This window comes from Engraulis encrasicolus, chromosome 15 (assembly GCF_034702125.1).
Source record: "Engraulis encrasicolus isolate BLACKSEA-1 chromosome 15, IST_EnEncr_1.0, whole genome shotgun sequence".
Taxonomy (NCBI): domain Eukaryota; kingdom Metazoa; phylum Chordata; class Actinopteri; order Clupeiformes; family Engraulidae; genus Engraulis; species Engraulis encrasicolus.
In genome coordinates, this window is record NC_085871.1 from 22,505,600 (window position 1) to 22,519,859 (window position 14,260).

The window sequence follows — 14,260 nt, forward strand, 5'->3', positions numbered from 1 at the left end:
CCACTTTTGACGAGTCAAAATTCATAAACATTATGAATGGAGCATCTTGGCAACTCGTAACCAAACCTTACTCATATCACTGATAACTAAACAGCATAAACACCCATTGTGCTGAGGATTGCACATGTAGAAATGGTAACAAACCATCCATGACTTTTCACTGGATACTTAAAAATAAAAGAAGAAAGCTGAGGTGGATCCATCCGGAAAAAAAACTTCCAACTACTCACCGAGTAGCTAGCACCTGGTAAGTGTCTTTCAACATTTGTTTTACACTGTAACCTCTTAATACGTAAAATATAGGCAATTAAAGTGTAAGGTGTCATGTAGATGACATTTCAATTCAAGATGCTTTCCATAAGAAAGCATCAATGATGCAGAGCTATGTTCTACCTAGCTAACCTTATGCCATAGCAGCAACTGGCGCTATGCTAAGATATTGTTATGCTGAGATATTGAGGGCTGTGTAATGCGTGTACATAAACACGGCATTTTTTTAGTGCTCTTAGTAAAAAAGAAAGGCTATGAAGTTCAGTGTTATGGTTTAAATGTAAAAGTAAACCATGTGTACACATCTCTAGTGCCGAATTTCCTATAGTAGTAGGCTTACTCTTCATAGGATGCTGTCATGAAATGCCAGTCACATTATCCATAACCTGCACAGGTCTACCCAGCCTTCGAGTGCGTTTTAATATGCGACCTTGCCTCCTCCACTTGCTTCTCGTCATGATGACATCACTGACAACAGCATTATATTTCAATATCTTGCAAAAGCTCAATTGTAAAGTCTTTTTCTCATTTGCAAGTGGGATGGTGAATGAAAAACAGTCCCTCAAAAGTTGTTGTGGCGAGGCTGACAGCTGGGAAACTTTATCGTTTTCTCCACGGAGGAGGGGCCAGGAGGTGGGACGAGGAGACAAGCACAAGTGGAGGAGGCAAGGTCACATATTGGGATGCACACTTCATGTTGTCCTTGTAATTAATGTTAAGTGCAACACTTAATGTTTTCACAAAATTGTCTGCCTTCCAAAATGAGACATCAGTCAGCCTAATGGTTAGGGAGGTGGTCTTGATATTGGGGCAGGTGCGAAACCCATCCTTACCTCTCTCCTCATCTCCATCATGGCTGAAGTGCCCTTGAGCAAGGCACTTAGCCCCAAAATGCTGCAGGGACAGTAACCAATTCACTGTGATAAACTTGGTTGTTTGTGATAAAAATTGTAATTTAAGTATATCTTTCCATTTCTCCAGGTGAGAAGAGCAATGACCTGATGGCTGAGATTGGATGTATGGAAGAGACCGAGGTCCAGCACACCAAGCCAAGTTAAACCAATTAACTTCCCCATTTCAGCGTCTGCACCACACCATTTCAATGTATTAATCAGATCATTCAGTTGTTCATAGACTTTATTTTTAGACACAAAGTACACATGCATTTTAGGGTTACGAAGGTGATATGAGGGGACGTCTATCCTGGGATTGACATATAACACATGTGCATTTTATATAAATGAATGGTTGTCTGAACTACTGTGGTATCCTGACCTGAGTTCATATTATTACTTACATGCAGTATAATCCAGGCACCAAAATACCCATGTAACTGGATACATACATATACTGGATAATAAAATACCAAAGGAAATGCCTGGACGGACATCATTTCAGTTATTTCATATACATGTATGTTATCACAACTACTGTGTGTCATCACTGACTACTACCACAACAGGTACAGGTCAGGAGATGAATGCATCAAGGGAGGAACGTGGGGGTAGGCACGGTGGATAAGGAGACCAGCATCACTGATAGTGAGGCGCTGGCAAAGCCCAAGCGAAGCCCCACAGGCAACTTCTTCATGATGGCGTCCTGTTCTGATAAAAAAAGGAAAACATGTTATTTAAATTAATATGGTAATGTATTGTAATTTACAGGTGTTAGACAATGAAAACACCTGACATGTTGGTGTGGGACGTTTCATGGATAAATTGGACCACCTTGGTGGCCAGTCTACATTAATTGCACATTGCACTAAAGAGCAGTGTGTGAAGGCTCAATTAACAGGGAAAGAGCAAAGCACATATAGCCCACCAAAAATGTGTAATTTTTTAACCTGTTATGGTGTGTGAATTGCAATATTTTGAAGAGAACTGTGCTCTTATTACCCTGCTAATTGAACCTTCACACTCTGCGTCAGCTTCTGACACCAAGATGTTTCGTTGTCTAACCCCTGTACTGTTACAGTACTGATTGAATAATTACCTGATGTAGCACTAGGTTGTCTGAATTTAAAAATGTGATGCCAGCCAGTAGGCTAAATAATATTAATCACAACTCACTATTCATTTCTTTACCTGTGCTGCTAGGATGTAATTCTTGGACACCATCCTGACGAATCCTGGGCACATAGAACAGTCTCTCATCCTTCTTCACCATGACCCATGGTTTTAGTTTGGGTGCTGACCACCTGACTCTGAACCTGCAATGACAAAATGATATACATCCATGTATAAATATATACATCCTATTACATTATAGGCCTACACTGGAGGTATAGCATAAATGGAAAGATAAAAAAAAAATATGCATGTACCCTATGCATAAAGTGTAAATGTGTGCAGTTCAGTAATAGATGCTTCAGAATGAGGATACAGCATAATGATGAGATACACTGATAACAGGTATGCGGTGCTCAAGACTTCAAATGAACCTTTTTCATCACCAGCCAAAATGGCTAATAGATGTTTCATCTCACTAGCCTAGCCAGGCATATTCACCAATGGGTCAAAGTGGCTACTAAGTTTTATTTTGTACCAGCCAACCTGAGTTTTCACCAGCATTTGGCTGATTGCAATGTTAATTTAGAGTTCTGGCTGTGCTTTTCTTTCTTTTGAGGGGGGGATATATTCTCATGTTTTAAATGTATGCATAAACTAATCAAAGTGTAGGCCTATAACCGGTGTAACAGACTGAGTCCCCCGTATCAACTGGCGACTCCAGGTGATAAACCCAGTGATTGATCAAAACAAAAGTCTCAGTCCTGGTCTAAATGAATACACCCCAGATTAAGAGTGACACTTACGTCCAATCTCCACTGCTTTTCTAACATCTGCAGTCGCCAGTTGTTACGGCCCAAGATAGTCTTTCACAGCGGTAGTCTGTCCTAAATGTGTTTCTACATGTCTAACAATTCAACACCTTTTGAACACAATACAACAACATTGAAATAAGCTTACTTCTTGACACATTGTGCAAACGTTGTGTCTGAAACAACAATGAAATCCACTTGGATCAAACGTAACGAGTGAAACCAAGTTAACCTACACAATACGTCCGAGAAGAAAAATAAAAATATGAAGGCCTGCCTGAAGCAAAAAAAAAAAAAAACAATATTGAGTGGTGTTGTAGGTTAGCATCTTACCCGTTGTCCCATGACGAGGATGCCGCCGCGTTGATGAGCCATCAGTGACGAACTGGTGCATAAAGTTGCTTTGTAGTAGGCAATGAAGAGGCTCGGTGTAAAGTTAATACATTTACCGAAGTAGTTTTAAATTGACATAGAATAAAACAATCCACCGCAGGCAGAGTGAGTACGTGGCTAGCAGCAACAACATGCACTTCTTCTTCTCCTCCTCCCTGGATCTGTATGCCCCAAATATGCCATCTAGTGGCGCAGAATGCAATAAGGTTTTGTACATTTTAAATCTGCGCAAGTGTGGAGTAACGCTAATACTACTCAGCACTATCATTTTCACATTTAGCAACGCTTATTTTTCTTTTCTTTTATCTCAAAGGCTGAGAGCAGCCTGCGAGTCCTCAGTAGAACATGTTCTCTACAATGACGTGGTTCTCTAGCAACAGCTGAGCCAATCAGTGCAAAGCTCATAAACATTATGGACAAACCGCTTAGTTCTCCTGAGAGGTGTTTTTGGGCGCAATAAAATGCTTTGAAATACACCATCAAATAACTTTTCAGCTACAATAATGTTGCATACCAGGTCAGAGAACACCAAGGATTATGAAAAAAAGGTGGACATGGCTATGTAATAAGAGTGGCATGGCCACTTTAAGATTCATAGCTAAGATGTGGATAGCTCTGTTCCTTGCTCCTTTCGTTGCTTTTAGGGATTTTAGTAGTTTATATGGTGTCCTTTTGTCTTTATTTTAAAGGTTTTCAACCTGATTCATTCCTGATTCATTCTGTGTCTACCGCATTCAACCTGATTGATGAGTAATAAAAAACCAAGAAAGGAAGAATCCGAGTTGATCCCATGATTGCAACCCAGAACGGCTTATGCCTTTTTCAAGTTTTGGCTGATTTTAAATAGAATTCCCCGGGAAACTTGACAGTGTGTTTCACACTGGCATATTTCTCTGTCCCGTACATTTGGCATAACAAGCCAAACAGTCTATGTCTGCAGAAAAAGGTGGAAGACACATCTTCATGGTCAGCTACAAATTACATGTTGAGGTTTTGCAATATGAAAAAGGAAAGAATATACGCACACCACAGATGTTCCCTTGTCGTGAGACACCTGACGAAGACCTTACAGGTCGAGACGTTGTGTCAGAATTTCACACATTAAATCACGACAAGGGAGCTTCTGTGGTGTGCGGATAGTCCTTCCTTTTTTCTTGTGTGTTCTTTTATGTCAATTTCTTTTTGGGATGTGCCTTTACCTCACATTTTTGAAGGTTCTGCTAATAAGTCATAAAGAAGCCTCCTTTGTTTCTTGAACCTCTGAATGATGATGGTGTTAGTTGGTTATTAACTGGAAGATATATTTTTGAAAATGAGATACTGTTTCAATCTGAAACTCAATAGCATAATCAAATGTATACTTTAAATGAGCAATAATCTCCTCTTTGACAAACTGACCGATTTGTTTTTTCACTTGTTCTTACACACATGCTGATGACCATGGTGCCTATGTAATAACACTTAACTTTGAAGTGAATTATTTTCAGAATTACACTGTGAATATTCTTCCTTTTTGTATGCATAGCCCTACATCTGTGCGCTGTGCACCCATGGCCGTAGCCATGTGAAGTAGGCGAGGTCCATGATGCGCGAAATTTTTCAAAATATGTGTTAAAAATTCATTTTAAAAAATAAAAAATAAGAAAAAATAAAATTATGAAAATAATAATAAAATATAGGCCCCTTCTATAGGCTGTACGCCTATATAGGCCTAATGTGAAATAGTAAACATGTACGTACATAACATGTATAATAAATAGGCCTATGTTATGTTTTCAGCCAACTCAGCCTGTTCCCTTTGAGTGGCTATGCTTTGGTATCATGCCTCTTTTATCATAAACAGCATTCTTCCAGTCAGTAAAGCCCTTTGTAAGGAAGCTTACGTTTGACCCTTTTACTTAAACACATCAGAGGCAAGTTGCACAATAAGCTGCATCCTCAGATGGCAAGTTGCTCAGCCATTCACATTTTCTTCTTCAAATGAGAATTACACTTCAGCTGTTTTCCTCCAAAGGTAAAGGGGTCTGTGGTGATGCAAAAAAAAAACTATTTTGGAGTAAACTTTTTTGTCACCTGTAAGGGCATCTGCATCAATGAGTTTTTATCCAAACCATGGGATGCTGAGGGTGTGCAAAATCCCCTGCTTGTTTAAATTCCCTGCCTTTATATGGGCCATTTCAGAATTGCGGGTACATTTGGTGTCCCACACCAAAAAAAAAAAATATAATAATCTTTTCAGAATTTAATTTCAATATTATCACTAAATAGACTGTATGTTCACTGAGCACAATGTTTGGTGTACATTTTATGCACAATTTATTTGTTAAATATTCATTCAATGATTCCAAAACCCCCCAAAATCATCAAAATCGCCTGTCCCACTATAGAGATTCACATGTTCAACTTGAATAAACATAACATAATTCTGTAAAATTTGCAGATTTTTTTATGATAAAAAAGTATTACTTAGTCTGTAGGAAATGTGGCGCTGCACGTTTCAGGAATTGATCCTCATGCTTTGAATCCATGTTTTAGCTGCATGATATGAAACGTGCCCAGACATTCTCTTTCATACAGTCGCATTTTCGGACTCTCCTGCCTCGTTTGGAAGTATCTCCACACGAATATGCTTTTTCTTTTGAGCCTACTATTTTAACGGTAGTAGGCTACAGCAAAAAAAAAAAGAAAAAAAAAAACAAACAGTAGCCTATTTTCACTTACCAAATGATTTCTTTAAGTTGACATAGGCTAGGCCTACAAGTTAGGCCTGTGGCGTGGTGTAATGTAGAATAGGCCTAGGCCTACTGTTGTTGTGGAGTGGAGTAGCCTACTGTTAGGCTATAGGCCTATGTAAAACTAACGTCTTGTCAGCTGAACATTCTTTTCCTCGCGTCACATGCACGCTTGTTATTTTTAAAATTATTATTTCTGCACACGCAAAAGCGAAAGTATAACCCCTTCTATTTACAATCAAATTATTTTGATCTGACAGCCTGCTTTTAGCTGAGCTTTAGTTGTAATGTTCATTGGATATTTTATTCAGCTGATGGTGTCAGTGGTTAGTGGTTTTTTCCACTAAGCCTATCTAAAAGCCAAATGACGGCTTCTGACAGATAGTGACAAAGTCAAAGACGATAGCCTACTCATAACTCCTTATGCATAAGCCTATACTACTGTTTTAAAACTGTGGATCCATGTCGGCGAGCTGTGTCTCAAGCAAGCTTGTTTGATGTCTGAATTGCGTTCTCTTCCAAGAGTCGCACCACCTGCGTGCACAAAGCGCGCTTGTTCATTTGCAGGGGAAAAGACTATAGTAGGCTAGTGCAAACAGAGGACACCGGAGCATCTTCAGATGTGGACATTTTACTGTGATTGACACTGAAGAAGTCATGACAACTCGAAACGTTAATATTGCCACTTCATCAAATAAGCAGGTAAAAATCCACATCTGAAGACGATATGGTGACTTCCTTTTCTGTCGCTTATTAGGCCTACAGACCTTTCGATTTACAATTAAAACCCAATGACTGGTTCTTTCAAATAATGACTCAGTTATCAAACGGTTTCACAAAGTTGTGAAAGACATCTTCCTACTGATATAGGGCACTGTTTTAAAATGGTTGGCTTTATAGGAGACCTATATCTCAAGCGCCCAAGCGCAGCGTGGGCAGGCTTGGCGTGATAGCTTGCGTCTGCGCGTCATCTGGTGATTGTTGTGCATATACGCGCATATTTTTTCTTGATATGTAGCCTAACTTCAAGCTGCATTTAAATAGGTAGGCTACATTTAGCCACATAATGATTCCATCGAACTTCGCGATGTTATTTGAACTTACCCATAGTCGGTAGCAGTGGTGGACACTTCGACAAAAGTGAAACTAACTTGCAACTTCCAGGTATGGTCTAGACTCTACACAGAACACCTTCTAGTAGCGTAAAATGCCCCAAACTCCGCCCACCCAATGGGAGTGTGCTTAAGACCAGCAGCCTCGCGAGCCATACTACATACAGTGAGATCTGATCAGCAGGCCTAGGTGGCCCAGGTAGGCTAGTTGCTGTAGAACCCATGGACAGTGTCATACTACAGTGTTGGGCAAGCTTAGGGTGACCAGATTTTTGTAGTCTGAAACCGGGACACTTCGTGCGTGACTGAAGGACATATTTGGCGGGCGGGTCTGGGGGTCCTCCCCCAGGAAAATTAGTATTTTTTAGATGCAATTTCCTGCATTCTAATCAATTTTAGAGGAAGGAATGACCAATCGCAACTGACTCCTTCAGACTTTCTATACAAGCGCTGGCTGCCATTAATTGTGGCAGATAAACATGTAATCTTTTCCATGTATTTACCCTGATAGACATGGCGCAATGTAGTGGGTGACCAAAACCGGAGCATATTTGTCTCCCGAGAGGGTTTGCTCGGGACCTGGGACACACAACTCCAAACCGGGACTGTCCCGGTCAAACCGGGACGTCTGGTCACCCTAGGCAAGCTACTTGTAAAATGTAGTGAGCTAAGCTATCAGCTACTCAACCATAAATTAAGCTTCACTACACTAAAGCTACCACCATCAGAAATGTAGTGAGCTAAGCTACAAAAATGTATGGAAATGTAGTTCACTACACCAGAAGCTACATTGTCCCGACATAACGTCAGCTTTATTTAAAATAACAGATAGTCCTACCTTCATTAAACAAAACTTTATTATACATTCAGTTTGTTTTAAATATCATTATAGGCCACAGGCCTAGGGTGAACAATAAGTCCAAGGCGGGACTTTGAAGTGAATTATTTTCAGAATTACACAGTGAAATGTATTCTTCCTTTTTATATGCATAGGCCTACATCTGTGCGCTGTGCACCCATGGCCGTAGCCATGTGAAGTAGGCGAGGTCCATGATGCGCGAAATGTTTCAAAATATGTGTTAAAAATTCATTTTAAAAAATAAAAAATAAGAAAAAATAAAATTATAAAAATAATTATAAAATATAGGCCCCTTCTATAGGCTATAGGCCTATATAGGCCTAATGTGAAATAGTAAACATGTACATAACATGTATAATAAATAGGCCTATGTTATGTTTTCAGCCAACTCAGCCTGTTCCCTTTGAGTGGCTATGCTTTGGTATCATGCCTCTTTTATCATAAACAGCATTCTTCCAGTCAGTAAAGCCCTTTGTAAGGAAGCTTACGTTTGACCCTTTTACTTAAACACATCAGAGGCAAGTTGCACAATAAGCTGCATCCTCAGATGGCAAGTTGCTCAGCCATTCACATTTTCTTCTTCAAATAAGAATTACACTTCAGCTGTTTTCCTCCAAAGGTAAAGGGGTCTGTGGTGATGCAAAAAAAACTATTTTGGAGTAAACTTTTTTGTCACCTGTAAGGGCATCTGCATCAATGAGTTTTTATCCAACTTCAAACCGGGACTGTCCCAGTGAAACCGGGACGTCTGGTCACCCTAGGCAAGCTACTTGTAAAATGTAGTGAGCTAAGCTATCAGCTACTCAACCATAAATTAAGCTTCACTACACTAAAGCTACCACCATCAGAAATGTAGTGAGCTAAGCTACAAAAATGTGTGGAAATGTAGTTCACTACACCAGAAGCTACATTATTCCGCCTTAATGTCAGCTTGATTTAAAATAACAGATAGGCCTACCTTCATTAAACAAAACTTTATTATACATTCAGTTTGTTTTAAATATCATTATAGGCCACAGGCCTAGGGTGAACAATAAGTCCAAGGCGGGACATGTCTCTGAGGGACAGTGTGGGGCACTCCCCTCCCTGGTGTGCGCGCACCCCCCCTTCACTAACATTTTTACTTCATACATAGGCCAACCTTACCTTACATGAGCTGTGCGCATATGATGTGTGCATCGCATCGCTATTGAGAACTGCCACTACTCGCGGTTAACTTTCATAATATTGAACGTAACAAGGAAAAACAGTCAGTTTGCAGCTTAAGTAAGGTGTTAAAAAGTAGCATGGAACGAAGTTACAAGTATATCCCACCTCTGACTTCATTTCATGCAGGTGGGTCTTGGAACCCCTGTGTGACTGCCTAGATCTCAGGAAAGAGAGTCAACATTTTTTCTTCGAGCAACATTGCGGGACAAAATGTAGCTTTTGTGAAAGCTACATCGCTATTTGAGACAAAAAATAGCTTAACTACAGGGAAGTTACTCGATACATTAAGTAGTGAAGCTACGACCAAGCTACTGGGGAATGTAGTTAAACTAAGCTACTGCCCATCACTGTTTATAGGCCTAGTGATGGTCTTCAAAAGTAAGTCAGTTCATGCATGTTAAGGAGTATTGTAGCCTATATCACACAAAACCTTGGAAAGCTGCATAGTGCTCACAGTGTAGGCTATAAAGGTGACACTGTATATGTGCACAGTGTTTCTAAAATCTGAATATAAGCCTAACCCTTTTTGAGTATGTTTAAATTCAATATAGGCCTATCGTAAGCTATAGATTTTACACAATAATTTGCCCTTGCCATAGCCTACACTTACAAAGGTGAACTTGTTTCTACAACAAAATGTATCAGATGCAACAGATGTTGGTGGCATGCTCCCTAGTCCTCAGGGTCTGATTATGGCTGCTAGGGCGCCCCACCTGCCAGGGGGCGCCTGTTTGGCCAAAGGGGAACGTTTGCAGAATTTTGACAAGGTGCAATATGAAAAATGTATCTGTCGTGTTGAGTAGGCCTACAGTTAGTGGCCTATACATGTTATCCTTAATTCCTAGCTAATTACAACACTGTCTGTGTAAATGCATCATGAAATTTGCCCTTCGTCAACCTGTAGGCCTACCGGTTAGTGATGGGCAAATGAAGCTTTGTTGAAGCTCTGAACCATTTAGGCACATTGCTTCAAAAATTGGGTTAGTAGCCTACTTGAAGCTTCAGTAACAGGGCCCTCTCCTGGTGAAAAGCCATGTTTGCAATTAAACGGGCTCAATTCGATAAAATGAGATGATGTGCCCACATCATCTGCGACATTGGTCCCCAATAGCCTATTGGACTGAGCTCATACTTTTGCACACTAACTTCCCGACATTTGATATTTTAGGTTACTGATGAGGCAGTTGAGGTAGACGACATTACAAAGGCTACGATACCACATTTATTTATTTATTCATTTATTATTAGGATTTTTTTTGGCGATCAGAATAAAGCGTTGCTGAACATTAATGTCTTCTCCTTGTTGTGTTCATAACTTATGATGGCATTGTCTACTTGTGTATCAAGTGGGTGAAGAAGATTTTCTTTGTTACCCGAGCTCCTCAGGTGCCCTGAGTGAGGACGCTCGAGCCCAAGTCTTGTCGCCACGTTTTGGAAGAATTCAGCCCAGTCAGAATTGAAATAGATGTTGTTGAGAGTTTATTTGCTCACCCGGCAGGTCTAGGTTATGCCAAACACCAGCAAAACAGGAACCAGCAAAGAACTTGCTAACAGCCACCAACCGTACCAAGGAGTGAGTCGCGACCCGAGACCAGTTGCTTCTGATATAGGGAGGGAAAGTAATCTCATCGCCCCCTGCTGGTAACGTTCCAACCCCCTGCAACAAATGAATGTTTTTTTTCTTTGAAAAATTACATCTCGGCCCTGACGACGAAGTAGAAGTAGTGGCAGTCATATTATGGGCATGTTGGCCCGTTTTATCTAACCAGGTGGTAAAATGTTCGGTTTTTTCCTGATCTGAGCTGATTTTAATATTCTTTAAAAAGCTAATACAGAACTACACTGACTGGCATGTGTGGCTTGTTTACTCCATGTAATTAGCATAGCCAAATTAGCCATTAGCCAGAGAGGTGGTTACTCGTCACCACAGAAGCCATCATATCTACTAGAGAATTTAAAACCATACCAAAATGATCGCGTGTATATATGTGTAATAAGAAGACAATGTTTATTAAGAATGATGACAAGAATGTGAAGATATGCGAAGAACTTGCGTTCGTTCGCGTTCATTTGTTTCTCTGTGTTGTCAACGAGGCGCGAAGCACAGCATGCTGGGAGCTGTAGTCCGTTTCCGACCAGATTGGCACAATTTCCATTTTTCTTAAAAGGGCAAAAAATGACTTGAGATTTTCACAGGTAGTAGTTCATGCTATTGTGTACGCTGAAAAATGTGTTATAGTTCCAAGTCATATCTTTGTGGGATTTTTTTTAAAACTTGTCTATGGGAGTTTCAATAGGATCACCCTGGTGTTTGGAACGTAACCGCTAGGATCACTGTTTTCCACTTTCCCTCCCAATTCGTTAATCTTCCGCAATTGCTCCCCAGTTTGAGTGACAAGAACCCACTATATATACGCTAAAGCCCAGGAATATCATCAATTGTAAATGTTAACAAAAAGTAAAAGTAACAAAAGTAAAAGGAATGACAACAAAACAACCAAAGTAAATGTTTAGAATAAGGAAAACAACACCCCCAATGCCTAATGAATAATGTACAGTCATTCTATATTTTAATAACACACCAGATGATAGCACCCTAGTATTACCCAGCACACTTGGTTAGAAAAAGTACACTGACCCAATAGCACAAGTACTGCTGGTTGCAATTCTCTATTCAATCACACACTCATGCACACATAGTACTCTTAAAATCAGGTCTTAAGAAATCTTTGAAATCATTGATCTTGTGTTGTGGTTTGTCTTGTGTCCTAGCATCTGTTATAATTATATATTTTAATTCTAATCATCTTCCTTTTTAACGACAATTCCGGTCCAACGAGTACAGATGAAGAATACCCTTATTGTTATAATTTTGCTCAATTGTAGGTTATATGCGTCATACAATCCTTGTCAAATAAAATGAAAGTATATGTGACCTCTTCTCCAAAACTCTCGACCACCTTGTCTCAAAACAAGCTGGCCCTGTATTGTGATTTTCACATCCTCACTTCCAGTTCTCCATTTGCTTGAAGCAAAATCATTGTGCTTTTATCCCGTCTATCTCTGCCAGGCAGAGGCGATTCTAGGGTCAGGTTGGGCCCAAAGCGAAAATGCAAAGGCCCCTGCTGTAGTATAGCTGTTATTCACCATATAGGGGTTTGGGGCCCAACGCGGCTGCCTGCCTAGCCCAGTGACAAGATGCGCCTCTGCTGCTAAGTGCAAAGCCTTTACCCTAGAACATCTCATGTTATTTTGCAGAGTAATCGTCTAGAAGCAGACGCTTAGTTTGGGAATTCGTATAATCTGTATGTCTTGTGTCTGCCATATAGTGGGCTATGTGTCGTGCAGTCACGAGTGGTGCTTGTGAGGGGAAATTATCTTATTTGCAAATATGTAGACCTAATATGCCCCTGAAAATAAGCTCAGTACTTATAATCAGGGATGGGCAAAGATACAGTTACATGTATTTTCAATACAAATACAAAATACTCAGCAAAAAATGTTACAAATAAGATACAAAATACATAACTGTAACAGTATCTAATATTGAAATACAATATTTGTATTTTCAACAACACAAAATACACAACAAATACAACAAAAACCATTGTGTACAAAAACTACCAATTTGACTTACACAATGAAATCAATTGAACAATTAAATTCTGAGAAATGAAATGATGATTAGAAAACAAACAAAAGCTCAAACAAGAAAGAAAGAGGCCCTGATGTAGGCCAAGTAAGCCCAAGTAAAAAAAAGTGTACTTAATATATAGTTAATAAGTACGTTTTATTGTATTTAAAGTGTACTTCAAAAGTGTGTATTTAAAGAATGTTATTTTGGGACAACTTATAGTATACTTAAATGTACTTGAAATATAATTAAGTAGAGCTTAAACACATTTTAAGTTGACTCTTTTGTACTAAAATTAAACTTTGTATAAGTGTACTTAATATACTAAAAATATATTTAACTTTAAGTACATTATAAGTATACTATCCAAGTTACTTTAAAACGTGTTTAATGTGTACTTTAGCATGCGGATAAGTGCATTTTAAGTACATTAGAAATCTATTTTAACGGCATGAGAAAGTACTTTATAGTATACTGCAGAAGTACATACTTAAGTTATGTTATTTTGGGACAACTTATAGTATACTTAAATACTCTTGAAATATACTTAAGTAGAGTTTAATCACATTTTAAGTTGACTTTTTTGTACTAAAATCAAACTTTGTACAAGTGTACTTAATATACTAAAAATATATTTAACTTTAAGTACATTATAAGTATACTAACCAAGTCACTTTAAAATGTGTTTAATGTGAACTTTAGCATGCGGATAAGTGCATTGTAAGTACATTAGAAATCTATTTTAATGTCATGAGGAAGTACTTTATAGTATACTGCAGAAGTACATAATTCAGTTGTGTTATTTTGGGACAACTTATAGTATACTTAAATGCACTTGAAATATAATTAAGTAGAGCTTAATCACATTTTAAGTTGACATTTTTGTACTGAAATCAAACTTTGTACAAGTGTACTTAATATACTAAAAATATACTTTACTTTAAGTACATTGTAAGTATACTAACGAAATAACTTTAAAATGTGTTTAATGTGTACTTTAGCATGCAGATAAGTGCATTTTAAGTACATTAGAAATCTATTTCAATGTCACAAGAAAGTACTTTATAGCATGCTGCAGAAGTATATACTTAAGTTGTGTTATTTTGGGACAACTTATAGTGCACTTAAATACACTTCAAGTATGATTAAGTAGAGCTTAAACACATTTTAAGTTTACTTTTTTATACTAAAATCAAACTTTGTACAAGTGCACTTAATGTACTAAAGCATACT

General features: G+C 38.7%; 1 long non-coding RNA gene across 1 annotated transcript; it reads right to left on the reverse strand.

The window, feature by feature from the left end:
• Window positions 1-254: 254 nt before the first annotated feature.
• LOC134464506 (uncharacterized) lies at window positions 255-3,675 on the reverse strand. The gene is made up of 3 exons (XR_010037917.1): window positions 3,422-3,675; window positions 2,355-2,479; window positions 255-1,874 (listed from the first exon to the last, which is right to left on the reverse strand). It is a non-coding gene; the product is annotated as an uncharacterized LOC134464506 (long non-coding RNA).
• Between the last annotated feature and the right edge of the window lie 10,585 nt (window positions 3,676-14,260).